Source organism: Rhea pennata, chromosome 10 (assembly GCF_028389875.1).
Source record: "Rhea pennata isolate bPtePen1 chromosome 10, bPtePen1.pri, whole genome shotgun sequence".
Classification (NCBI taxonomy): Eukaryota; Metazoa; Chordata; class Aves; order Rheiformes; family Rheidae; genus Rhea; species Rhea pennata.
The window spans coordinates 17,280,192-17,308,153 of NC_084672.1; the positions used below are offsets into that span (position 1 = coordinate 17,280,192).

Sequence of the window (27,962 nt, forward strand, 5' to 3'; positions counted from 1 at the left end):
AAGATATCATTAAACTAAAGAGAGAATTTTGTCACAGCTGGAATTATTAAGTATCAGCAAAAATAAAAAAAAACTACTCCAAAACCTATTTGCAGATGTTTTGACACCTAAATATAGACTAAACTATTTCTATGCTACCCTTGCTGCCTTTGCAATCTTACTCTATCTTTAATATTTAATCAAAACTGCTCTATGATTCTCATAATCTCTTTAAACTTATGGCTACTTGTCTTTCTGGTGCCTTCACTTGTGTCCAAGTTATCAAATTGATCAATAATTGTACTTCAAAAATAACCTGAATCCACAGAGACCATGAATCCTGTAATCACAAAAACATAGAAAATACTAATGGCAGGAACTCTAGGAACTTTTCCAGTCTTGTCTTCTCCCCACAGCAGGATCAGCTCTACCCGACAGATGCCTGTTACAGCTGTTTTTAAAAACCCTTAGGTTTTTATAAAGTGACAGAAATGTTACAGTCTCCCAAGGAAAAATGCCCCAATAGTGTATTATCCATAACTAACTAAGCATTAGTCAAAGTAGAATTTATCTTAATGCAATTTAGGCCCTTTATTTCTTCTCCTGTCTAGTATAACTGAAAAAGAGAATATTCTTTTCTACAATAGCCTCTGAGATATCTGAAGTCATTATTTAAGGAAAGAATTTTTGTTTTCTCTCTCAGTCAGAGAATATATCTTTTCAAGAAATCACCTTTGCTATTAGAAGATCTTTTAAAAAAACATATAAACCCATAACTCCCACAGACCTACTGTGAGATCCAAAATATTGGTTCATTTACTTTCATTTTTGACAGCTGTTTCTGCATGAAGTATTGAGTATGGAGTAAGTACGAATGACATCACTGAACTTGACCACAACAGAACTGAACATATAATACAGAATTTATAATTTATTCATGGACCCCAGTCCTTCTGTGCAATGCAGAAACAACTTTTAGTCCCTTTAAACCTTAAGTATGGTCTTTTCTTGGTTTGCTCACATACTAGTCCTTTAGCAGAAATCAGCAAAGCTTACTGCATGATAGCTCTGCAAGTCTCTGAGAAGCAGCTGGAACATGTAGGAGTGGGAAGAAGCTGCAATCACATCTTTCATTTACCTCCAAACCTTTTTGACTCTGGCTAATGTAAGGAGCAGGACAGAGCAGTCATGCGTATCAGGGAACTTTGTGCTGGGCATCACAGCACAAAGAACAACTGACTGGAGAGAGTATACGTACGTAATTGTATTGGCGTACTTTGCAATTGGAACTTAACATACATGTGCTAAGGATGGAAAATATGTACCCGTATTTTTTTCCCTCTAATCTTCCCATGCTATGGCTTATGATTTCTGCAATTCTAGGAATGTTAATGGTGTCAAGTCTTTCAAGAACTTAAATAGAAGAAAAAATCCCTACCCTGATTGTCTGTAATTCAGCTGCTTAGATGACAGCTTTCCCACAATACTATGTTCTCATGATACATGTGAACGTGTACACGAGGCAGGAAGAAATATTTCTGTTCTCAAATCCTGCCCAATGCTGAGACGTGCCAAAGTCGGATACCGTATTCTGCAAGTCTCTTATGAAGACAGCCTTTGGCTTCTGTTTCACTCTGGCAAGCATGAGCATGCATTGTGGTTCTCACAGAACCTTTACAAAAACTAAAAAGCAAGTGCATCCTGGTAAACTGCAACAAAAAGCCCATATCACTAGATTTGATTAGTACACATAATGCTACACTGAATCAAATGTGGGTGCCCTGAAATTAGTGCAAGTGTCCAAAAAGCAACACCAATCTGTGATCCTTATTTGTAAGCTTTTAAAATCCGAGCAGCTGTAACTTGCTGCCATAATACACTGTGAGACTTTAGTCTACGTTAGTAAGACAAATACAGACCTGGCAATTTAAAGACCAATTGTTTTGTAGATTTTAAAGGAACGTTTTTTAAAAGGAGATGCCTGCTTTTAAAGACAGACATTTTCATTTTAAAGTCTTTCAGTAAGAGCTAGAAGAATATTGAATGGGTTAGTAAATAGCCCTAAGTAAGTGTTCTCTGCGTGCACTGAATTTAGGGGAGTTGGATTAGAAATGAAGATTTGTCTATAATACAAATAACATTTTCTTGCACTTCAAAAGGGATTCTGAAATACAGGAACTGCCACTGCAAGTCAGACTAGCAGTCCATTCAAATCTCCCCCTACTGTGACCAGTGACAGTGCTTCAGAGGAAAGCCTCAATATTTGGCAATTTTTAGTGTCGCTGACATCTGATGGTGATGAATTTTATTAGATCATTACAAAAGCATGTAAAAAAAAAATCAACTGTAAAAAATCTTCTTTCCAATCTGTTTGAATGTTCTTGCCCATGCGTTATGGAAAAGGTGAAAAGAAAATCAGGCGGGCTTTTTCAGAACACACATACACATCAGGTCCTCTCATTTTCTCCTTGGCAGTAACAGCCCTGCTTTCCAGTCTTTCCAGAGTTGATGGCACTTGTTCACCTTCTATTGCTGTTTCCTAGTAAGAGGGAGGTGCAGCTACAGCACAGTTCTCTCTCAAAGCCTGATAATAATCTGAATGTTACTTTCTGCCTTTTTCTTTAAGCATCTAGACAGCTTGTTTGCTTCTCTGACTGCTGCTTCACGTTGAGCAGATAATTTCTTTAAAGTCACTTAAAATGATACTTGTTTTTTTTCCTGAGCTTTACAGCCAATTTATGTCTGACTGGCTAAAATAATTCCTTCCACTGCATGTTACTGAGTGTCTGACAATTGTTTCACCTGTCATCATGCTGCCTGAGCCAGTGGCTTCAGTGTGTTCCCTGAAGTTCTTTGCGGTCTTCTCTAGGACTATATATTTCAGAAAGCATTTCCAAAGCCTCTGCGCCAAATGACAACCCTCTGCCCATTCAATTTTCTTCCATTAATTTCTTAACAATGTCCATGGGAAAGCAGGTTCTCAACTGCAATAAACACTAATCCTTCAAATATCAGTTATTCAATTCACTGCCAACTATCTCCATCCTGTATTTTGTTTCTCACACTCTGCAGCATGCAAGGTCAGCACCCAGCAGTACCTGCTTACAGAAATAGTTTCCTGCAAACAGTTTCACTTGACATTCTGTCCCAAAGACGGGGGCAGCAAGAATATGCTGGGTTTTAGAGGCACAGTGTGTGCATGTGGGGGGGAATACAGAAGACCACAGTTAAATAAGGCTGCCATTTGCTCATCAGCAAAGCACTTAGGTTGGTCCACAATCACAGATCAGTGGAATATGTTGCAAGATGTACTGCATCCTAGGTGCACTGAGATGGAGGCATGAATGTCCCTTACAAACAGAAGGCTGCTTTGTTTCACAAGTGCAATGGTTCTAAGGTTTTTTAGACAGTCTGTTGCAGACATTGCAGTTCAGATTCTACAGTTAGGCGTTTAAAGAAAAAAGAAAGATTAGCACATTAAAACAGATTAAGAAATTAAAACAGATGAAGTAGGTAGGGCCAGCTCTGACTTACTAGAATGCTTCTGGACTGTGTTTGGTTTGTAATAACATAGTTCTGTTGAGGTTTGTATTCAAATTGTCACAATATATTACCATTCCTGACAATTTCAAAATATAAAGTAAGCCCTAATATGACTCTTCTATTTTAACATCTTAGATAGATTTAGTAATTTTTTATTCACTGAGCTTCTCCAGAAAATATAATGCCATCTGCAGATTTTCAGAAAGCTGTTGTAAGGATAATAACTCCCAGTCAGCAGTTGCTTCACTGGTTTCCTGATAGACAATTGGCCTATGAAATTGCTCCACAGATGCATCAACAGTTGTCCTGCTTTGCCCCTTTTGATTTCAGATGATTTTCTTCTTCATGATATTTTCTGATGGTTCTCTTTAACCTTGTTTACACTCGGTAAATTACTTACTGCTGGTTTGGAGTGCTGAAGAGCATGCAACTGCAAGTTAAGTGCAGAACATGCCATATTAGCATCATTGGGTTTAATCCCAGTTCCCAGAATGGTTCTGAATAGACTTTGTCCTTGTGTATGCTGGCAGCTAAACCATTCATCTGTGATTCAGCTGCAATATTACTGATACTTAATATCAGTATGAGATAATTTTCCTCATTCAGGCATTTTTTTTCCTGCCAGATATTAAGCTTTGTATCATTCATAAATGCAAGCCAAAGTCACTTTGCCATAGAACTTTTGGGAACAATTTCCATTTGAACTCACCATGCCTCTCACTGCTGAAATATTTGAAAAGAAGTCAATGAAACAGAAGGCCAGATTTCTGAGTGGTGTAAATCTGTACATTTTGTATTGATGGCACTGATTTGTCTGATATAAGAATTTGGAGTATATTTTAAGATCATTTTCCCTTTCCTATCATTAATGTAATATGCTCTATTTTTCTTTATCCTAACATGATATGGAGAACACTTTGAACACCTACATGCATACAAAACTTCTGAAAAGTTGTACTCAAATGCAAAAGCCAAACCATGTTCACAAACAAAAGTTGCTCTAGGCTGCTGGATAACTTTCAAAAATCCAGCTTGATGGAGGTTCTTTCTTGCTCTGCCTCTCTCACTCAAAGGATGAAGTGTAGACTTGAAACAAGGCAAGGCAAACATCATTTTTACATGGTACACTGTTTGGCATGATGCATGAACTCTGGGTATCATGACATAACAATAATAATGAAATTACTGAACTCTCCTAAACTATATTCAGCTAATCATTATGTGTACTCCATATCCCAGGTATTAGCAAGCCAGGGCTCAACATCCATCCTTTCTAAGATTACTTATAGCAATTCACATTCAAATTTTAATTTCAAGTTTCAGTGAGCTAAATCTTCAAGCTAGTCTCAGTCTTAAATATTCTTTCTATGCCTTACTGATGTGCAGTTATTTCTCATTTGTCCTCAACGCAAATCAAAGAGCTAAAACCCCTACAGTTCTACCTCTGCTTTCTTCTCTTTTCTACAATAGTGATATATTTGGCTTGCCTGCTAATTCATTTTTCACCTGCATGCCTCTGACTGAAGAGAAATCTGCAAACAGATCCTTCATAAATTTTCAGAGACAAATATATACGTAAGAACTAGGTACCCAAGAAATCTGATAAATATATTGGGAAGACTTCTTTGGGCTACCTGGGGATGTTAGCACAAACCCTGGGAAAGCTGCATACTTTGGAATAGTAATCCACTTCTGTTTCAAAGATCCAAAGTTTCATGGACTTCTTTCTTCCCCTGCCATTGAGGTGGTCCCCAGGATCACAGGTGAGATATGTAGGCAGAAAGGATGAGAAGGTCTCTGAACAGAACAGCATTAAGAAAGGCTGGATAGGCATGACAATGCATAGCATGTTGGCAACGTCTTTAACCACTCTGTTCTCTTCCTGCACATTACAGCTGTGGCTTTGGGGTGACTACAGTAGATACAAGTTGAGAGGGTAAGAGGTGGGTTTTGTGGTGTCATATGCAAAGTCATGCAGAGCAAATGTACTATGGCTCTTTCTAGACTAGGTATCTATATGGTTTTCTGCAATTACAGGGAATGAGCTTGAGGCTCTAGCGATCTCCTTGTTCTCAATATTTCTGTATTCCCATATTTCTAATCAAACAGTCACAGGGCACACATTCACATTAGGCTTACTGAGAGATACACCCAAGAAATTGTTTCCTCCAAAAGCTAGAAGAAAATAATCTTCTCCCCCAGAATGGAGGGGAGAATACAAACAATACATCAGAAATGACTGACAGAAATCCTACTTGTGAATAGGTTGGTGGTTAAGAAAGAGAAACAAAAGTAGTAAACCCCATCTAGATGGCCCTACAGCAAATCTTTAGCAAAAATGCTGAAGAACCCCAGATCTTCACATAAAGACTTAAACTGGGAGTCAACATATGATACACTGGAAAAATCTCTCTCCCACAGGCTAAAGAAAATGTGCTTAACATACAAGCAGTAGACTGAGCAAAGCAGTGTCAAGTAATGAAAACCTCAAGATCTTTAAGTCTGTACATCCCTGTACAGACTTGATTCCAACAATTTCAGGAGTTGGCCCTGGGTGTCCACTGATTCAACTGTTGAGTTTATTCAAAAGGTGTGACAGTGTATTACAGGGTCATTATTTTTAATACACCAATTCACAAGACAATCACAAAGTGCTCAGCATCCTGAAGAACTGCAGTTTTGTACCAGAGTCCTTTCTTCCACCGGAAGAACAAGTTTGCTACAGGCAAAATATCTCTATCAGCTGCTAGATCAAGGACATATGATATTTTATGGTAACATCCTACAGGAATACATGCTTAAAATGCACATCTGCACTCCTCAGAGTAAGAAGCATCTCTACTGTGTTAATCTTTAAAAGTATACTGATTTCTGTCCTTTTCCAAAGTTTCAGTTTGCTAGCAAGAAGTCAAATACAATTTTTCCTCAAGTATGTAACTAGGAAGAAGGTGCTTAAATACCTCACTTAGCTGATGAAACCACCAGGTAGAGTCCAGTTGTGGAGAAAGATTTTTAAAGATAGACACCTGTTCACCAACAACTAGACTGCAATTACTAGACACTTTCTTCAGATGTTACTGACCTGGGTGAAATCAGGCAACAGCAACTCAACCATATTTTCTACATGAGCTTAAGTTTTTAGAGGCCTTCTAAAAATTAGAAGTAGCAATAGTGAAACAGAAGCTCCCTGACTAAGACCAGCAAGACTTACAATGCCAGACCTCCTACAAGCAAGTAATGAAAACAGCCACCCCTGAGAAGCTGAGAGTCTAGCCAAGTAACAGTGAGCAGAGTCAGAGGGAAGATACCCTTACTGATTTTAAGGCTGAGGAAACACAGCACAAAGACTGAACTGCTACCCACCACCCCAACAAGTGAAGCCAGGTTACCCAAGCTCTAGTTTAGCTCCAATAGCCAAAACGTCATTCTTTGGTAAAGTTTTTCTTTAGACAGCACAGAGCACCTGCTATTTTTTTCCCTTATTCCAGGACAGCCCTATCATTCTGCTTATGGAAGAAGGGTGGGAGAGAAGCCACAAGGTTACCCAAGTCCCACCCTGGGGAAGCCATGTGGGCCTGCCAGACACCCTGTCGGCAGGGGGGCCAGATCAGCAGAGGGACGGGGCTGCTCCTGGGACAGTATGCTGCTCCCCCGCATTTCTGAAGCATTGCGTGTATGAGGTTTTAATGCCAAAATTGAGCTTTTACCCTCAAACTGATGCAAGTTTCCATAGGATAGGAAAGCAACAGAGAAAAAAAAAAGACAATTTTTTTTTTTCTGATCACACAAACTTCAATTCCACTTGAAAAGAAATTATTTCCCCTTTTATTTAAAGTGGAGAAAAACAGAAGGTTTTCCACAATGCCATCTGTCAGCTCTGTGGTTCCCCACCAGCACTTGGAGCACCTCACAGCCCAGAGCGCAGCCCAGAGCCATGGGGCTGAGGACTGCAAAGCCCTCCTTGCCGCAACTTCACTTTAGCCTGTCACTGACACTGCAGCCCAACTGCTGCAACTTTAGCTCATGTTTCACATACCATATACAGCATAATGTGGGAAAACCATAAACTTACTAACTGGCTCCAAATTCAGCCTAGCACATGCCTTCCAGGTCCTTCTCTAGACAGTGCCAAGTGAATGGGACTAGATTCAGCCATACGGACAAAGAGACAGATATACTTCCAGAGTAAGATATGGCACACTTCTTAATCCTACTATCAGAGAACTGCTTTCAAGAAGGGCAGCTACTGGATGTTACCTTGACATTTTCTTACCCAAGAGAACAGATTTAAGGATAGTGGAGTTCAAAGCTGCTAACCAGAGGCATTGAAGTGAAGTGTTCGAGCCGTTGCAACGCCTTGGCTAGGGGGACCAAGGGAAGTCAGTGAGGGACTGCTTCAGAACACACTGGCTACAGGGTCCATTGTCCGCACATCAGGCATCCTCTGAATGATCATTTGCAGCTGTCCTCTCCTTTATTGCTCTCTGAATTTCACCCAGACTCGCAAGATCTCTTTGCTACGGTCTATGCATTGAGAAGCTGATTTCTACTTACTAGCCTGACAAAAACATTTTAATGGATTATATTCCAGTTAGAAATCACACCTATCCTTAAGTCACGATTTGCAACTTTTATGATCTGGCAAAGGTATTTTCCCCCCCAGAGTTTTATAGAGGAAGATTTGCAGGAATGTTCACACCAAGATTCCTTGGAGCCTTAGATCCACTGTTAGTGCACTCTGAGGTTCTGCCCTGTCAGAAGACATTCTCCACTACAGAAACTTTCTGAAGAATCCCATACTTAAGACTTGTGCTGCAATTCTATACACAAAACTGAAATCACTGCTGTAGACAGGGATTCTGTAACTGGAATAGTTCTTAATTTCATATCCGTTCCCCTAGTAGATTACAAACAGGTGTAAGTGACACTTTGAAAATGACTGCTGAACAAGAACCTTGCTTCTGTCAGGTCCACAGTACTGCAACTGTGATAGTTTTCATAGAATCAGGAGATCTCAAGTGAAGATAAGGTTCTGGAACAAACTGCTGTGTCCCAAAACTTCCATAAAATACTTTTATTAGATAGGAAGTTAGACTTGTCCTCTGCTTTGATGTTTTAGTTTTGTGAAATCACTGATCAGGAATTGTAAAGAAACCACTGCTTTGCACCAGCCTGAAATCTATACACAATCCTAAATTATCAGTGGGAGTCTTGCATGTAACAGCCACAAAACCTGAAGGCTGGCAAGCTTTGAGCCTGATTTGGATGTTTGCTTCCTTTACTGCTTTATCTGTTTAGCACATGGCATTGTACAGAGCAAGCCTCCCATGACAGATAAAAAGTCAGTGCACATTAGAGTTAGGACACACATGGAGGAAGAAGGAATGCCAAGGTAGCTTCCTTATCTAAATGTGTCATAGCTGCTTGGCTATTTTCAACTACAGTGGCAACAAACAATAATGAGAAAACACAATGAAATTAATGAAATTGGGTTAGTGATTACTAGTACATTTTAAAAACTCACTAGTGATGTGAGCTCATGTTGCTTCAGGAAGAACAAACATTAAAAAAATCTTTTGTTATAAGATAAAAATTTTAGCTTAGAATTGATTAGCTACTTTTTTTTTTTTAGCATCAGTTTAGGTCTTAAATGTGATCATCTGTTTAGGAGGACTAACAAAAGGAACTATAAAATAGGACAACACAGCTGAGAATCTAATTCTGCTCCCACTGAAGATACAGTACAGTTTAGAGACCTCAGGGGTTCCTCTGGTCCAACCACATATTTAAAGCAGGACGGACTTTGACACTGGATCAGGTTGCTCAAAGTCCTTTTCCTGAGTCAACAGAAGAAAAACAGTATCTACTAGAAAATTTCATTCATTCAAGTGAATCTTGGGAATGAGTCTAATTCCAACAAGTTCTTTCCAGTTTTGCTAGAAGTATTCCTTCAGCTGAAATACTGCTTTCCCAGGATGGGAAAGACACTTTATCTAGCTGATCCAGATTGAAATTAGGAGGAAATGTTTTTTTTCATAGGTTAATCTAAAATGATACTTACTTATCTCACTAAGTACTAGCATATTCTTAGGAACAGCACAAGCAATACCAAATATTGGCATCTCTACAAAAGATCAACAAGGATAATTCTATATGAGGAACAGTATGCTTTGATAAAGATGAAGACTTGGTAGTTATGAATAAAAGTGAAAAATACAGCATGAAGTTGGAATATGGGACAATGATCCAAAATACTTGGCTCTCCTCCCATCTTGGTCATATTAGTGTGTGGTCCTGAACAAGAAGTTTACAGTCAAATATTTAAAAGTAATTCAATTATGTTGGACTTTAAAGTTGAAATACTGTGAAACTTTGGATGTAGGACAACTTGCACCGCAGGACAAGAAAGGACAGCTGAAATTGCTTAGCAGACAAACTACAAATGCTTCGTGAGTATTGCCTCTTGAATGCCTCATACTGAAATCCGCAGGATTCAGAAAGGTTGGTAGTTTCACAGCAGTTTACTCTCGACTTGCAGTCTCTACCTGCTCACTTCACAGTTAACCCTTTAAAACCACTAGGAGACTAACATGAGTATTACAAACATTTAAAATACAAATTCCCCCAGTATGCACGACTAGATGCAGCCCCTGGGTAAAATAAAGCTCTTGCATCTCTATTTAACAAGAAACTCTAAATACAAGAAAATCCTTTTCATTCTTCTTCTGCACTTTTTCCAGGAGAACACCAGATTCAAACAATTCTTCTCATCTCTGTTAATTCCATCTTTAATGCCTGTTCAATCTGTGTCCTGTCTAAAGCAGCAAGAGCAGCAATTGAAGTAGGACTCTTGGTGTTATGAGCAACTGTGTCACTGCCCATGAGAACAGCAATAACAGACTGCTACCCAGTGCCAAGAAAAATGCTCTATAAACCTTTAGCAGTTACCTGAACTATTGCTTGATTCTGAGCAGTACAATATTTTGTTTTAAAAAAAGTTACCACTAAATTTTTAATTACACATTAGTCTCCCACATAATTTATTTTCCATTTCCTTGGTTCTTAATGAGATCAATGCTTTGAGCCATATTTCATCTCCAAGCCTAGCATTTGGAGCATGCAGTCCTTTCCTAGGAAGAGTTCCAAAAGTCTTGATGTTCTGCTCTCATGAGTTCATAGCCTGCCTTTAGCCCTGCTCTCAGTGCTTTTGGACAGTTTCCTCCTGAACAATGTCAAGATTTTCAGAAAACCTGCCATTGCCTAGGCAGCAGTCAATGAAATCATGCAGACGTGCATGCTGTTGAACAAAACATTCCAAGCTTTAAAAAAAGTTTTTTTTAAAAAAAAAAAAAAAAAAAAGAAAAATTATTCAGTTCCTTACTTCCCTCTTCCAATAAAAATATGAGATGGAAAAGACATTATTATTAAATACACTGCTGGGTGAATGTCTGTACACATGTATTTGCGCTTTAAAGAGAAACACTAAAAAAAAGTATTTTAAGAATTAAGGGAAGTCATCTCTGACTTTTTAGAACCAATCAAATTCCATTTCCTAGGTCATCTTGACTCCTGTGCACATCACTTTTTTCTTTTTACCCTTATCCTTCCTTCCTTTTTCCCTTCATTAAAAACACAAAGACAAAAAAAAAAAAATCACAAAAAACCTTCTGAATGTTCCTTAAGGCATAAAGTAAGCAAATGGAACATACTTTCTCTCCAAATCATCCGAAGTATTTATTGGGATGAGAAAGTGAACTTGCCTTCGTTCTTTTTAAGTGACAGCAAACAGGTGAGAAATTTTTGAATGAAGGAAAAACAAGTCAAAGAGATGTGCTTATCTATTGCAGTGAATTTCACATCCTGTAACAGGACGAAATGCAGCAGGCTCCTTTCCTCTTAGGACACGACCCTTAGGAAGGCCACAGGTACTAATGTGCACAGGCAAATATAGGTTTTATTGTTACTGTGCTGCTATTCTACCTGGATCTCCAAGAACTGGCACCACTCACTCTTCTGCTAGTTGTCCAAATGGATATTCCTTAATATAATTCTTGTTCTGACTCCTCCTCTAAAAGTATATATATTTATTTGAAAACCTTCTCCTTGAAATGTTGCTTGGAATTTTTCACATAGAAGCTCTGGAATGAAAGAATTCTGAAATAGTTAAAAATCAAACTATGACCTGAGGGAGATGCTACTGAGCAAATCAACCTTGAGATAAAAGGTGCAAGGTCCTACCTTTGCTACTCAGCTGCCATGTTCAAACAGCTATTCACTGACAACAGCAGCGAGGAGGCATATAGACTTGAATTTTCTGTTTGCTAAGTTACTGTCCTCAATAGCCTTTTCATGGAAGATGTTACTTCAAATTTGGTCATGAATTTTCAAAGGGAGACTAATAAATCTTGCTGAGGTAAAAATAGATGGTAAACAGGAAGACTTCTAATCCAATCAAGGACAGAGCTAACTGTAGAATAATGAAAGTTTACATGTTAATATGCTCAGAGTTTTTTTACAAGAAAACTGAAATGGCCTCTTCAAGGGAGTACAAAGTAGCTCTCTGTCGTGTGATCTCATATCCCAAGACAAATCTAATTTTCCTCTTTCTTTCACTAGATGCTCTGATTTTTTGAGTTTGTTCTTATGTCCTAAAAGCTTTTCATATGACAGAGATGCTTCCTGTCCTGGGTTACCAAACTCTACAACTGCTCAGCCTCTGGTTGCAAAGAAAAATCTTTCCTAAAGCTCTATGAATAAATGTAAGGAAATGAACTGCACTCCAACACCAAAGCAGAGACTCTCTTCTCAGTTCTGCAGTTTCAAATTTGAAACTAACTGGAAGAACTCCATACAGTTCCCTCTACCTGGAGGAAGTGGAAAATGCAACCATCATCTCACCACAGGAGAAATTAGATTGCTCCCGCTATCGTCAGCAGGGTCCTGCCTCAGTAACATATACAAAACCAGGCTCAACTATCAGTATTTATTGTGATATTTAAGCACACGCTTAACAACAAACATCTGTATACATCCTTTCTTGGAACGTGACCAAAGTAAGAACAAAAGCATTAATTTAATATTTTTGGGAGCTTTTCATTTAGTACATTTTTTGTGACACAAAATAAAAAAACAGCATAAGGTTTATTACTGTAGAACTGATTTTTAAATAATTTCAGAAGTGTTTTCACAAACAACTGTATTAACAATTTAAGAATAAGCAGTACATAATGGAGTCTACTGCCCATTAGGGCTCTTTTTCACAATATCCTTAGAGCTGTCAGGGACAGGGAAAATCTCTAGGATGAAATGTAAGGTCTTTTCTCAGAAACAGAATTCACCTTTTTAAAACCATTCATGCTCCAGAGGTTAAGTATAATAGAAATGGTTATATCAATTGGATTACTGCTTATAAAAATTATGAAGTAACATTTGATGACAGAGTGGCAAGATTATTGTTCCTGATTATGGATAACCAATGGAGGAAAATTAAGCCCAGTTCCAACTGAAAGACTTGTGTAGGTTACACTCCCAATTATTAATGAAAAAAATACACTAAGATGTTTGTAGCGGATCCGTGTAAGACGACAGACACAACAGACACAACAGCTCTGGCTGATACATAAAATTACTGGGTCAGGTTCTACTGCTTCTACTCAGTAAAAGGTTAGTGATGTCATCTGTTGAACAATTAAACCTCCTATCAAGATTTTTGGTGTGAGATAAACTGTTCTGCATTATGACATATTTCTTTGCAAGACAAATTCAGATTGCTCTAGAATGTTTGTCATTGGGAAACTTGTAACAGCAGTTTGTTTTGCTGATAGTTACTTCAAAAAGTTATGAGATGCAGTAACTGCAAAAGTATGCATGCAAACACTCGCATAAGCATGCATATGCATACACACATACAACTACGTATTAATTATCAGCTTCTTACAAGATAAGGATGACATAAGGGAAAGTAAAGACCACCTTCTAGTCACCTTCTGAATTTCTGGGCAAAAGCCTCATCTTTCTAGTTTGAAGCTTTCTTTAAAATTTAGCAGCTCCATAGGCAAACAAAGAACAAAACACAAAAATGTGAGTTTGCAGGGTTTTTTTAAAAAAACATTTGGCCTAAATTTCTAGTATTTTGAAATGTGACTCCCAGGTAAAATTTTTTTGAGGTATGGATTCTTTTATGGTTCCCACAACACAGAATTTATTATTCTTACAAAGATATTTCAAATGTGGCAAGTCAGGGACTGATCCAAAGTTGACTTCAGGCTGACTGCATGCATCAGATGTATAAAGCTGCTGTAAGCATGTAGATAGTTCCCTCCTTGCTTATATGCCCCCAAAATAGCAGTTGCTACAGTAGGTAAGACAGGGTAAAAATATTTATTTCAGATTTTTTAGCTTGCTAGCTTTCAGATAAATATTATAGACTGAGAAAGGTAGGTGTGGTGGGAGGAAATTGTATGCACAAAATGAAACACTTCATAAAACAGAAAATGAGATTTGGGGAATCTTATTTGATGATGATTGTTTTGTATTAAAATAAAAAACAATAGGAAAAAAAACTCTTGCAATACAAAACATAATGTAAAAACCCCAGAAAACTCAAACAAGTTGAACAATTCCAGTAAGTTACACAGACACTCACTTAAATTAAGGAATACGCTGTGGGACTGGACCTAAAAAGGTGCTGTGGATGTAATTTTTATTTTATGGAGAAGCTTGTTTTCATCTTTCTCACCTCCAATATCCATACATCGGTGAGTGACACGTCTGTCATATCAGTTTCACAGCAAAAAGTTTAGAAAAGGATTGAGGAAGGTGATAGGCACAAAGTTAAAAAAGCTAAACAAACAGGAAGCATTCAGGAATGGGTGGCTTCATATTTTTCCCATTTTGGTCTTATAAATGTTTGAATACTTTTCTATTTAAAGATGATCAGAGTAGTTTTGGTCTTAGAAATATTTTAATACTTTCCTATTTAACAACAGTCAGAGTAGGAAGGGTGGTAACACTCCTACTCACAGATAAACCTGAACTCAGAGCTGCTAAAATCTACCAGCTCTACACTTGGTTTCCATCCCTGTAGGGCTTGATCTTGGGCTAAAACTTGTGTCTTTTGCAATGTGCACAGCCAGATGCAACTCCCAGATGCAACTAGATGCCTCCCAAAAGACCTCATGCAGCTTTACGGCCTCTCATCTTTTCTTCCAATTTAAGGAATGAAATGCTTTATATAGACAATTACAGGCCATTGCTGAATATTGGAGCTAACACTTAATGGATAAAGGCAGCAGTTCACATCTCCTATTGTTGATGCTACAAGCTCTCGGCAGAACCACAGATCTGAACTGCCTGCATCCAACTCCACATTTTTGAGGTTTTCTTTGCCACTTAAACAGCAAAGGTCTAACTTTCTTTAAAGAAAGAATATCAAAGCTGAGACTGAGGAGAACATCATGGAAGTCTCAGAGAATTATTTGTGTGTGAATCTCCTGGACATTTGCAATTCCAGATGATAGATCAAGCAGATGAGATATGGATAGAGAGGAGTTCTCTGCAGCATCCTCTATGTAAAAGTTCTTGTGATAGCTAGAAATGTTTTTAGTACTTGCACCTCCACTAATAATAAATGCAGCAATGCTAGCAGTGCTGTATTGTTATGATGATGCTTCATCAAGCATCCAAGAAGGTCTAGATGCTGCTGCAAAGTCAGCCAGTTTTCAGCAGTGCAAAAAACAGCTGCATTCTCGAGCTATACAGTTAGTTATAAGGAGAGAGTTTTGCAGAATCAGACAACTACAACATGTTTTAAGTAACTGTCTGTAATCCTGATTCTATTGCCCATTGCATGCAAGTACATTAGAGGAATGAGGATTAATGTTGCTACTTGTAGCAGAGAAGGCTGGACACTGACTTGAGAAGAGAACTGAAAGCCAATGAACTGCTATTTAAATACTTTGTATTGGAAGCTTCCAAAAAGCTGTAGACAAGACACCTATAAAACCACAAGGATGACCCCACACTTCAGGATGAAAATATACATCTTAGTAGCTTGGTTAACCAAAACTGAAAATTTTTGTCTCTGTATCAAGGCTGTTGGCCAGACCACTTTGAAATACAATATGAGTAGTTGTTGATGGAAATATAAAAGAATCAATCAAAATAAATGGCTAGGTTGGGGAAAAAAAAAAGACAGAAAAATGTTTGAGCCTGTTTGATCTATAGCCTAAAGCTCAAGTCCTGCCAGAGAAAATAATTTAGATTTTTTTCTTAAATATTTGGGAGAGGTATAATGGAGTAACAGTGCCATAATCTGTAAAATAAATGGGCCATTTAAAAGACATTTTAGGCCAGTTTGAAGATTCTGTGCATGTTTGTCTCTGATTTTCTAAGCCACTTCCATAAAATCATTGGGAGGTCTTCTCAGGTCTCAGGCATTATCTCCAGCTGTAGCCTTTGACTTGCACAGGTTGTGCAAACATGTGGTTTAATGATAGTGACACCATCATCTCAGAGAGTCATGAGAAGAAAGGCGGGTCCTCTTGAATTCCATGCAAGAGGAAAGTACTCCAAGGACTGGACTGCTGGCAGGTTGGAGGATGACCTCTAACATTAAAAGATGAGTGGGTCAATTCTGCCTTCAGGCATTGTATGAGCCAGATTCCACCAATTCAGCCTAACTTGGAAGCAAATGAGTAGCCTCACAGAAATACATGAGACTGTTGATGAGACAGTTCTGCCTACTCTTTTTTAGATTAAGAGGACTATAAACATCTCCCTAGCAAAGGGGAATAGGTGCCTGGTTGGATCCTTCCCTGCCACATGACTGGAAAGAGACAGTATAGTCAGTTTACATGCACATGACTGATTTGCCCATAGCCTGTGTTCTGCTTATATCTGAATAGCATCAAGGAAAGGTGCCTTTTGAGAGCTAGCTGCTGTCACCCACCACTTCTTGCCAATTTGCAGTGCTGTTTAAAATTTGGGGGTATTTTATCCTAGCTGCCACCTTTTATCATAGTAGAGATGGTCGGCCAGCTTCCGGGGAAAGATGGTTGGTGGGAGCATGCTGCTACCACAGAAACAATTCATCTAGCCTGAAATTCACAAGCTTATCTGCTCTAACAGAACAGGGCTGCAAAACAGTTTTTCAAGAAATTTGTTAACCCTTAATAACAGTGACCACGTAATTGCTCCTACTCCCGCTAAAAAACACGGAGATGATTGGTGCCACGCACTTATAAGAGTTTACACAATGACTGGTTTTCATAAAGCTTGTTGCTTGGGAAAGTTTCTAGTAGATTAGCAGGAAAGAGACATCATGCAGTAAGGATTATCAACACTGCTCAAAGAATCTATAAAAGGCTCAATCAGCTTTAGAGTTCAGGCTTACCCCTTCAGCATTAGAATAACTATTCATCTGATTCAGCTATCCTTTGCCATTCTATAAAGCGATTACTAGAAATTCCCAAAGTGAATAAAGTAGTGGAAAATACTCACTAGTGAGCTAAACCACTGACCTGACACATGGCAGAGGCATTCTATTTTAACATACAGCCTGCAAAAAGCCACCCTGTGGACTGAATTGGGAGAGCAACCAAAGAGAACAGTTAAGGATTGGTACAAGAAAAAGATGAATGTTCACTAAAGTTAGTGTGCACATACTTCTCTCTGAAAATTACACAGCTGTACAGGTCCAAAGTGAGACTTGGAATCCTGCCTCCCAGTTCACTTATTCCTATGCCAATCCTCTGTGTAACTCAATTGCAGTGCCACAGAGGCCGGCTTCTGCTCCATAGCCTTACCTACAAGAGACAGCTGGTTTGCCTGATTTCCCTCATACCAAGGAACCCTTTCAGAAAGCATTTCTCCAGCTTCTATGGTCCCTCCCCCACCCCCACCTCATGAACTTGCAGTCTTCCTCTCCTGTCACCCTTCCACTCTTCATCTTCCTGCCATCATCCAGAAGGGAAGCTAGAAAGGCCTGAATTGCAGATTCTGTGCTGGTTTGCTGCTGATCTCCATTCCAGTCACAAAAATAACCAGCTCATCCACCTAGCTATGATTAGAGCTGAGCCCAAACTTACAAATGCAGCTGCAAGAACCCATGGCCTTTCCCAGCTCTTGCTAGGAACAGCATGATATAATATGCTATTTATGTAGGCACTCATTTCTCAGATCTGAAAGTAGATGCAAATTTTCCAAGAATCCCAGCAATTTAGGGTATATTTCATTTCTTGTTCCATTTTGAAAAACAAATTAGTACCACAGGCTGATTGCTTTGTGCTGACCAAGTAATGAAGAACAGCCACAAATGCAGCTTTCTTAGGAAAGTGAACAGCATCAAAAAAGTACAAAGCAACAGCCCCACGCAGAGACTCTGACACACTATTATACAGAAATTTAATTAATTCAACTGTGCTAAAATGCTTTTAGTTAAGCAGTCTATGAAATCTTAGATACAATAACTAAGAATTTCCAGGGAGTAGTTCTGAATTTTCTGAAAGCTACTTGTGAAATTCCTGCCCGACAAGTCAGTTTTTATGAATTTAACATGCTTTAACTCAAAATTTCCTTCAAAAGATTTAAAAAAGCCTCATGCCTTATTGGCCTACAGTAAACAAATTGCATACAAGATCTGCTCTGTTTCTCTGTGGACAAGTGACTGGTATTCTTAGCTTGCAGTTGATGACCCTCGTAAGATCCAGTTTACCTTAGCCAAAATCATGATCTCAGTTTATAGTATCATAATTCCTGCCAGGCAGATGACAATACAAAAAAATTGTTGTAGCTTCTGAAGCTCTACCCCTCTCTGACTTAAAAACAGATGTCATCATACAAGGCTAGAATAAAGGAAAGCCGGACAGCATCTGACGTCACACTATTTTAGCTTAGAATGAAAACAAAATGAATTGGGTGAGTATAATGTTTCTCTCTAGCAGACTCTGCTAGTCCCTCAAAAAATATACTTTATGACATATCTAGTCTTGAGTACATTACAAAACAATCCTCTGACAGGTTAAGAAAATGAGTCCCTTAAAGCTTTGTCCAAAAATAGGTAAAAATTTTCAGCCAAGATGTTGAAATAATTTTAGTTGAGCTGAAGTCAGTTTTCCCTGAACCTACTTAAAGATTTACAAGATTCTTAGCAGTATCACATATTGCCATAAAAAAATTAAAATACTGTAAGATCAAAAGCCAGGAACTTAGCAACCTTGTTCTAGATTTCCAAATGTTTCTGATTAGGAATCACTGAATTGATTGCATTCTGAAAACAAAGTGAGCTGAAAAGGGAAAACTCAAATATGTATGAAAGAATCCACAGCTAGAGACTTCTATTCTAATCAGCAAACATTTCAAAGAGATGTTAAATATTTAGCACATAAGCACACAAAAATAATACCTACTTTTGGTGTATTTTATCTATTGCAAGTTCCAGTCATTCTGTAGATTCAGTGAATCTGTGAAATGCAGCCTAGTTAAAAAAAAAAAAAAATCTAGGCAATACTTGACCTGTGACTGTTACAGGTGAAAGTGTTAGTTAATACAGTCTGTGTTAGTGGCAGCCAAGTAACCCACTCCCTCATCTGCTGATCCACTTGAACGAAGAGCAATAAAAAAAGCTCTGGGTGCACCTCCCTTTGCAACAAGACAGTGCCAGGAAAAAATCCCATTGAAACAACATGTGCTAAACTGTTTCACTGCACTGACAGAGTGCCACTATTCCTAGCACTCTTCCTCTTGGCCTCTCCGCACAGCACAGCTATACTGCTTAAGCTTTATACCAGTGATAGTAGACATTAATTAAGCAATAGTCTTGCTCTAGTTGTTCCCTACCACAGAGACAGGGAAAGGGATAAATTTGCCTGTGCCTGCCTTCTGTTGAACCAAGCACTGAAGCTAAAAGCAGTGCTGACATTTTCCTTAATAGAATAACATGGAGTTTGGAAATACAGGGTGGGGAAAGCAAGAGCCTCCTAATGCGAGCAGAGAAGGAGAAATATAAAATGATCTGGCTTCCCACAGCAATTCTCACACCTCTAAAAATACATAAGGCTGCTCTGTAGCTGCCCAGCACTTAATATACACGACAGCACCTGGCTGCCTTAACACCCTTGTCAGCCTATTACCAGGTATCTAATACAATTAAATGTTTTTATTTCATTTTTGCTGTTTATATAGTTTAGGACACCAGGGGATGATCTCTCCAATGCACTGCTTTTTATCCTGTGGCCTCCTTCTACTACCATTCTGGATGAGCTCAACAAGTGCATTTTATGAAATGTCTCTGGAGTATGAAGTAAGAGCTAGTCAACATGAGGGAGCTCTTAAATATTCTTTAATATGACAAGCTTTACAATTGACACACATCTGTTACGCTCAAACACATTCATAGATCATATACTGAGAGAGACTTACTAAAATGCAGTCAGTTTGTCCCAGCAACATGACAAAGTTTGTCAGAGTGATGAGGAGTTATAGAAGATTTGAAAATTATGATTTTCTTATATAGGCAATATGTGATGATCAAATTTAGAAACTGCCCTGAGCACATCTAGAGCTATGAAAATACTTTCCTGATCCAGCCACTCAGCGTCTTCAGTTAATCCTTAGAGTCTACAGCAGTAGAGTGTTTGCTAGCATCAAGCAAGGGCAAAAGTGTCAGTACCGAAGACCAAATCAATGCAACTTTCTTGCATCAGTTGCGGATCCTTTCCAATTTCCCTTCCAAGTAACAATGAGATCAAAATTCATTCTATTTAAATAGTTCTAACAACGACACTGAAGGGTCCTTGACACCTCCAAAGCCATATTTAACCAATCTAACTCCTTCTCTTCAAAGATGCAGACTACTTAATTTTTTTTAAATAAAACTTACAATACTGTGAATAACACTCTTAGCAAAATGTAGGAAGAATCTGTTCTACAACTCAGAAAATGACCTACTTTATTTGTAGTAATCCAGCACATAATATCACTCACTGTATGTGGGAGAATAACTGCCTTGAAACCAATCAGTTCCCCATCAGAAAAAATACAACTAAGCTAAGATACACTTGTATCAAAAAAAAGTAACGTGCATTTCTAGCTTGCCACCTAGCATATTTAACATACTTTGCAAAATTATTTACTGCTCAGGTGTGTATATCTCTGTAAATGGATGACCTGAATGAAGAAGCAGCTATTATCTAGTAACTCCCACTCTGTCTTTGCTCTACCCGTAAGAAACAGGATCACATCATTCTCTTTTATTTGGCAATACACATTCTCAAAAAAGCCAAGGAGAGTCCCAGTGTGCCAGACCTCAAGCCCCTTTTTCAAAGGTGACAAAAGGGCTTAGCAATCTAAATTTTATTGAAGTCTAACACGCTTTGTAGTACACATATCTGATTTTGGAAATCTAGAACATTCAAATTTTATCTAAAATCTAAGTGAGCATGTGCTTGTTTATGATAAAGTGAGCTAGTTCTGTGGCTTCTGACTGTCATGGAAGAAAATACCAGTGTTAACCGCATGAAAAAGAAGTAGACAACAGGTAGTAAGGACTTGTCTGTCAGAATTCACACTTTTGCAGGCATCAACATCTGAATGAGTGTCTAGACTCACCTGACAAGGGAAAAGGAAGAGGCAATTCCACTGTATTGCTCATCCTGTAAAAAGATGGACACTTGCATCAGATGCAACACATTGTAGAAGTGTCTATTTTCTTCTAACTACTGCAGAGCCTAGATGACTAGCTGAGGCATAGATATCACCACCATAGATATACCAAAAAAAAAAAAAAAAAAAAAAGTTAGGATAATTCTCACCTTGCATATAAGCCAAGTGTGAAATTCTGGACACTCAAATCACTGAGAATCTTGCAACAAGTTCAATAGGACCACAGCTTCAGTCCACACAATTAAGAAATATAAATCAATACAAATACCTCTTTAAATCTTTAGCAGCATGTCAACTTGCATTTAAATCTTGCAATTTACATCTGCAGCAGAGACATGACAGCACTGAAAAAATGCAACATAAACAAGGCTTCATAAATAACTCTTTGCATCATCAAAATTGTTTATCCTCTATACATTCAGCCTACAAACAAAATGAATAAACTAGCATTTAAACTCCACTCACATCATCTTCAACATAGAGAGTAGTCCAAAGTAAGTTATTCTTGGGTGGGAGAGGGGAAGGTGGGAAACTCATTTCTCAGTTAGGAATAAAATCAGCATCCATGTTCTTACTGAATAAACTTTGCATTTTTATTCTCATCCTTCTGTTTCATAAACTTGCAATTTCAGATGTCTACAAATGGTTAGCTCTTTCTTACAGTCTACTTACTTTGCACTCTGCCAAACTCCCCAACTCTGTCAGGGGGAAATTTGTTATTGCAGTAAATTAAACTGCTCACATTAGGAACAGTTCATAATTTACATTAATAAATGAAAACAACTAAAGAGACTGCCTTTGGCTTTAAACATTCATAGCACTTAGTACAAACTAGATGTAACTGTGGCTACATCAAGATTTGTCTTGGGTAACATACTCATTCCACTTAAACATCCAGTAACAGGCTTCAAAATATAAACAGGCCTGAACCAAAGAATTACCTCAAACTTAATTAATATACTGCCTTTAACCTTACACCTCTTGTTTCAGGCCAAAAAATCAAAGACATTTTAATTCTCATGAGTCCTCATCTCTGAAAATCCTAAAAAATGCAAATGCTCATGTGGTTAGAACTAACCATGTGCTTAAGTGCTTTGCTGGATGGTGGTAAATGTGAAATAGATCTCAGTGTCTACTATTGTATACAGAAGTCTGGACAATTCACATAAAGGGCCATTTCCTGTATGCTCCTAGATTTATTCATGATACAAAAGAGCAACTGGGCATCTTGCTTTATAAAGCAAGAAAATAATAATAAAAAAAATGTTTTGCTTTTTTGATTACTTCTTAATCTAGAGACACATGCCCAGGGCAAAAAAGGCTTCAACTCTAATAAAGTAATTAGCATTTTAACTGTTGAGTGTGGAGTATATGCTTCTGCTTATGTGGCTCTCAGATAGAAGAACACAAGAAAGAAGAAATGAAACCTCAGAGGACATGCTGAAAATTTAGATAGCCCCTGGTTGTTCATTGAACTGGCACAGAGTGTTGTGATGCAGTGTTGAGAGTGCACAGGTGCATTTTTAACAAATGACTGTCACTGTGTCAGAGAGGTTTTCATGCTCATATCTTAATCAGTGCTTATGTTTTTTGCCATGCACTTAGAGGTTCCACAGTTTCCATGTGTCCTTGCAATCTCCATAGGAACAAAATCACTTTATTAAATACTCTACTTACTATTCACTGACTAATCTAATGTTACTTGTCACAGCTGGAAATGCTTGCCTCAGATTTTCCCCACTTCTTCACTTTTCCAAACTGACAAGCTAGTTCTCATCATCTGGATTACCAAAAAAAAAAAAAAAAAAAGAATGTTCACATTTTATTATTGACATTTCTTTCTTTGGAATCAGAACTACATTTCCACATAGGCTATTGTTTGTACATCTGTACATCTACACAAAAGCTTCATAGTCAAGTCACTCTGACAGCTTTAGCATGTACTTTATCCAGGACATGACAGTTGAACAAAATTTATTATATTCTGTTGTCAATTCTAATTCTCTCTTTATTCCACTAAAAAACATATATCATTGTAACCTGATGCAAATAGGCTGCAAATGTGATACATATCCATATAGAATACAAGCTAAAACATATGTTGTCACATAATTTAATTTCCAGTGTAATCACTAGCCAGTGAAATTAACATTTTTTATGACTAGAAACTCATGGCTTCTCCATATACCGCTATGGTTTGTTTGACTGAGTGTAAGTTATATTAATGCCACTGTTACTTGCATAACCAAGTAAGATGTCCAGACTATGTGAGTATGTAATACAAGCATCACATTCATAGCCACAGTTTCTCCACCACTGTAGTTTGAATTAACTTTACAATCACTTGTTTGATGGTATATTATACATAGATGGAAACCATATGTGATTCCAGTGCTCAAGTGTTAAATGCTTGATATTACATACAAAAAGGTTTTTTGTTATCCTGATTCTTGAAAGATATCATTCTCAGCTCTGAAAAGGTTAGTGATGTTTATGTTACTCATGCCTAGTGTTCCAGAAAAAATGAGCTTGTTTATGATCTGCTCAGTATTCATGTAAAGTTCCAGATCTGTTAGAGGTAACATGAAGTACTGCTAATAGATCAGCATTTAATCTTTGGGATGCTCATATTAATCAAGCAAAAATGAAAGGAATAGTTTGTCTGAAACCAGGAAGTGTCACATTTATGAATGTAGCAATATACTGGATACCAGTAAAACACAACAATAATCACATATTGAAAGACTGAGCATGGACGCACTCCATAATGAGACTATGATGACACAAAGAATAATTTTCCCTTAATACAGAGGTCCCTGCCTAATTAGTAAGATAGCCAGCAAAAGCAAAATTCGGCATTGCTGTATTTCTGTTAGCCAACTTGTAGATTGCAGCACCAAGAAATCTAATCTGTCTGGATTTTATATATATATATATATTTTTTTTTTTTTAAATTGTACCAAAAGTCCAGAGCAATCCTGAAGCCATCAGTTTGTAGCTTTTTTTTTTTTTTTTCTTTTTAAAAAAAAAGGGGGGGGGAGATAAAATTTATATATTGTCCCTCCTCAAATCAACGCAATCCGTATTAGGGAATATGTGGTTATCTTCTACAAAGACATTTCTTGTGGATATTCAGTACTTCTAATGCTGGATTTCATAAATATTCTAGTCTATAGTTGTTCTACTTTTATGTGCATGGTGTACCTTTATCACAAATGTTTCCGTGATACATCTATTTACAAGTGGTCTTTTTCCCCCTCTTTTTTTTTTTAAAAAAAAAGAAAAAACACACAACAACCCACACTGAAAAACCACCCCGAGATCAATTTTTCCCCCTCAGACTTCTCCATTCTTCACCAGGGCTTCCTGACATATGATACAAAAAGCAGAAACATCCAACATCTATCTACACAAGAATGGTATATGAGGTCAAATACACAACTGGTAGAGAAATGCTGTTTTCACAGTAAAGACAGAAGTTACTCTAGACAGTGGACCTTTCTGGATGAGCTTCTCCATATCCCACGGATAACAAAAAGCAAAGCTAGCCAGCAAGTTAGATCCTTTGGATATGCAAACAGACCCTTAGATTCAATTTCTTTAAGGTCATGCTCAGAAAACCATGCTCTTAACTGATGTGTAAGCAGATACTAATTACTCTTTTGTAAGAATGTCTTAAGTCTGTGTAACCTCAACTCTACTTATTAGGTTAAAAATCAACTGCTTTATATTCACTTCAGAATTAAAGCAACTTTATCATACCAAAAAACAAAGTGATGGCTATTCGCCTCTTTTCCTACTCCTTATGTGCATGTAGCAGAACACCAAGTCTTACAAAACCCCAGAAGACTGAGATGCTTCTGGTTTGAACTAAAAAGAAAGTATTTTAATTAAATTGGGCCTCAAGATGTAGTAAAGCTTACGTGATCTGGGAACAAAAACATATTCAGGTAGTCTATTTTCCCAGTCAAAACAAATTACTATTATTGTAATTCTGAATAGGCCCACTGAAGTCCCATTCTAGATTACATATTTATGAACATTGCTTAATAGTATGAAAGAGCAAGTATTTGTTTTAGTTTCTTAAAACAAACTAGCTAAAAGCAGTTAATTATGGTAAGTCAGTGATATAAAGTAGCAACAGAAAGCATCAATGTTTGTCACTTTTACAACCTATTGCTTTGATTAAAAAAATGTAGTCGCTTATCTTGAATTTGCAGAAGATATGCACAGATTGTGGACTCCCTACCTTTTGCACAATAGTTTAACTTAGTTTACAGGTTTTCTAGTGTTTTAATATGTTAACTTAAAAAAAATGTTAACTTTTTTTAACAGCTTATATAAGAGTATGGTTATTTATAGAAGTGGAACAAGGTATTTTAGTATTTTATCATAGATTTACATAGACTGGAAAGTTAAGTTTTCAGCTGTTTCAGGATTCAGATCTAACACTTGATCCTAGCCAGTAAAGCAGTTTTACTTACTTTACCATGCTGAGATAAAACCTCTTCCCAGTACCCTATTTTCCCCAGAACTGACAGGATCAGCTTTTGGCTTCTACCAAGTGACACTCCTCCCTTTGTTGTACTGTGGCAGCATATGTGCAGCTTTGTTACTTTTGCAGATTCTATATCAAAAAGAGTGTATGAAATACAGTTCCTCTACTGAAATCTGACCTTCAATAAGGAGATCGATGCATAATAAACAACAACTCTGCATTACACAATGGAGACTTCATGCATGACATGGCTAAACTGTAACTCAGTGAAAACAAAATATATCATTATCTATCCTTGTCTGCAAAGAGGAAATTTGTCTCGGAAAATACAACAAGAAAACTCTAAAAACAATCCAAGATCAAGGGAAAAGCATGTTTTCAAAAGATTTAAAAGTCAAAACAGTATCTTCTAACCCTTAAGATTATTTCCAAATGATGAGGAATTGCTACATAGCATTCTCACTCCGTGCCCATGCAGAAGGTCAGATTAGATGAGGAGATCAAAATGGTCCATTCTGGACTGAATACATATAAAATATTAATAACATCAAGATTAGTTTTATGAAATATTTAAATGTTTTTCAAACAGAAAATGACTCTTCTCATCCTGGAAAGTCTTACTGAAAAGGTCCACAGCTTCAAAGTCAACGGCTATTCCAATCCCATGACTTACATGTGGGAATGGCAAGTCCTATAAATGCAGCATCTAGGTTTCAGAAGCACTAAGAAGTTGCTTGCACCAATTTCAAACAGCTTGGTAGGTTTCCAAGAACTCAGTAATCAGCACAGCAACTACAGTAATGAATCCCACAATTCTGTATGAATTGACTTATATAATTTTGATATATACAGAAAGAATATATAGCATGCTACCAATTCTAAGGTTGTCAGGCTGTTTACACTTCTACGCCCTCTTAGGTCTAACAGCACATTAATCCTTCACTCACTTGTTTCCTAAACAGACGACAGATTAGGAAAAACGAAAGTACTTTTGTTCCCTGCTGGTCCTACTTAAAGAACATGTACACAGCCCAGTATTAATCTTTTCTTTATTTATAATAGCTGCTTAGCTACCCTCACTTTAGTCGCTTAACAATTCTGTTATGAAACAGCTATTATTAGAGAAAAATGTCTGAACTGGCAACATTCACACACCCCTGAGAGCATACACAGCACATTCTAAGGAGATGTTTCTACGACTCACAGTCACTACCCTCTGATGCATTTCATTTAGTTTTACCAAGACCCTACCTTATAAAGCCTCCAATTAGGATTATGCTTCTAAAGCCTCAATATCACAAGGTCTGGCTTTTCTCTGGATTTTCCCATGGAGAACTTCCTGTTCTTCTAGACCAATCCACCCTTCTTAAAATGCTTTTTTTCCAATCTTTTATTGCTGCTGAATGTGATTCAAAAGGGGCCCATCTGCTCTGGCTACATCATCAGAAGAGTTTGCACTTTCACACAGCTGCTGAGGTTTCTATCCCCATGCAGAGCTGGAATTGCTCCACCCCTCCCCCTACACAGAAATGATGTAAAGGAACTGATGGATCCAAAAAGCTTTTGCAAGATTATTTCTATACTGACTGTATTTCTATACTGCAAACTCTCCTCTTCTCACTTCTTCGCAGCAACTTAATTTGTTCCCTTAATAAAAAGCACCATAAAACTTGAGTGCAATTTTCCAATGGAAAGAAAGAAAATCCTATCAAATACACTCATCTTGCTATAAATTCCATGAAACAGTTCAAAAAGCCTGGAAGAGTGATTGTTTTTTCTATTAAATTCTACCAACTGCTAGAGTAGTTTCTGTAAGACTTTTAACATTTCCTTAGAATTCAAATGATTTAACCTCTATTAAATTCTGTAAAAAAAGATTGCCATACGTCACATTCTTCAGGTAAGAAAAATCTATTAAGCTGAAGAGCAATTACCTACAGCATGTTTTTGAAGATCAGATATGACATAAACCAAACCTGCCATGTTTGAAAATTAAGTTTAACATTATGCATACCTTTGTTAACCCTAAAAGGTATCACTGTAACATGCATTAAAAATGGGTCACTTCTGACAATATCAATGCACCAGCCTCACCTGAGTGCAAGCTGATCATATAATTCTCACATTCCTGTGACTATCTTTCTTCTGCTAATCACCTGGCTGTGGAGTTTGTTAGTTGCTGTTGATAATACTGAGCACTACGAAAACATGTTTTATAATCTGTCAAATTAAATAATATAGCTTTAATCAAGTTTAGAGTGTAAAAACAATAATTTATTAG

The 27,962-nt window shown here is 37.6% G+C and overlaps 1 protein-coding gene across 1 annotated transcript in view; it reads right to left on the reverse strand.

Annotated features, from left to right (window-relative positions):
* The window catches only part of THSD4 (thrombospondin type 1 domain containing 4), a 412,524-nt gene extending 391,375 nt beyond the window's left edge, over positions 1–21,149 (reverse strand). Inside the window, exon 1 of the mRNA XM_062583614.1 lies at positions 21,130–21,149. The gene's annotated coding sequence lies outside the window, so the exon portion shown is untranslated. The remainder of the gene's footprint in view (positions 1–21,129) is intronic.
* Positions 21,150–27,962: the final 6,813 nt, after the last annotated feature.